The following is a 1,303-nucleotide window of genomic DNA, read 5'->3' on the forward strand; positions in this document are numbered from 1 at the left end:
TGGAACCCTCTACTGCAGTAGAAGTGAATCCATTTCTGATTTATAAAACGTATCAACATAATAAATATAAAAAACATAATATTGAATGAAAAAAGCCAGTGGTATGTGTTCAATATAATACCATTTAAATAAAAAAATGAAATGTATAAAACAAAACCAAAGATTGTTTATAGATACATATAACTATAGTTATATCTATATGTGGATTTAAAAGCATGCTTGGGAATGATAAAGCTCAAATTCAGGATCAGTGGTTATCTTGGAGCAGAGAGGGAAAGGCAGAAACAGGAACTGGATGTAGGGGGGTAAAGAGTAGCTCAACAAAATCTCTAATGTTTTATACCCTTAAAGAATGATCTGAACAAACATGGCAAAATATTAAGATTAAAGCTCTGTGGGGCATCCACGAGTAGTCATTTTATTATTTTCTAGATTTTCCTAATACTTAAATTTAGAACTTTCCAACACGGTGTCCTGATGGATGGATATGACTGGATATCATTGCATCACCTATATTTACAATAAGGAATGTTGATCATTGCTTTTTCAGACAGCGCAGCTAAGGATAGGCCAGCATGCAGTTGAGGTAAGGTCCCAAACCATCCTTTACCTGCAATGGTTAAGATCACATTAGCCAAAATTAGCAACTATTAGCTAGCAGTACTAGGCAGCAGGCATTTACTATGGTCTAGACTGAGTACTTGAGGGCACTGGTGGTTCAGTGGTAGAATTCTCACCTTCCATGTGGGAGACCCAGGTTTGATTCCTGGCCAATGCACCTTATGCACAGCCACCAACTGTCTATCAGTGGAGGCTTGCATGTCATTACGATGCTAAACAGATTTCAGCCAGCTTCCAGACAGACTAGGAAGAAAGGCCTGACTATTTACTTCTGAAAATCAGCCAATGAAAACCCTGTGGATCACAAAGGTCTGATGTACAACCAATCATGAGGATGGTGCAGGACTAGGAAGAATTTTCCTGTTGTGCATAGGGGCCCCATGAGTTGGGGAGCCAACTCTATGGCAGCTAACAAGACTGAGTCTTTAACACTCACTATCTCAGGTACTCCTCACTTTATAGATGAGGAAACCAAGTTGTAGAAAGTAAACTGTCCAAGGTCCCGTGGTGAGTGGAGAAGTCAAAATTCAAACCAGACCTTTCTGGACTCTAACCACTGCTCTATATTACGTCCTTAAGTTTGGTTCCATTGTCTTTACACATAATTATTTTCCAGAGTTTCAGGTTCAAAAAGCCACTGAAGTTCCCGATACAAACAGTGTGGGAGTCACTGTATAGCAAC

At 39.2% G+C, this 1,303-nt stretch overlaps 1 non-coding gene across 1 annotated transcript; it reads left to right on the forward strand.

Annotated features, from left to right (window-relative positions):
• The first annotated feature begins 707 nt into the window (after nt 1-707).
• Nucleotides 708-778, forward strand: TRNAG-UCC (transfer RNA glycine (anticodon UCC)). The gene has a single exon. It is a non-coding gene; the product is annotated as a tRNA-Gly (tRNA).
• The last annotated feature ends 525 nt before the right edge of the window (nt 779-1,303 follow it).

Source organism: Elephas maximus, chromosome 5 (assembly GCF_024166365.1).
Source record: "Elephas maximus indicus isolate mEleMax1 chromosome 5, mEleMax1 primary haplotype, whole genome shotgun sequence".
Classification (NCBI taxonomy): domain Eukaryota; kingdom Metazoa; phylum Chordata; class Mammalia; order Proboscidea; family Elephantidae; genus Elephas; species Elephas maximus.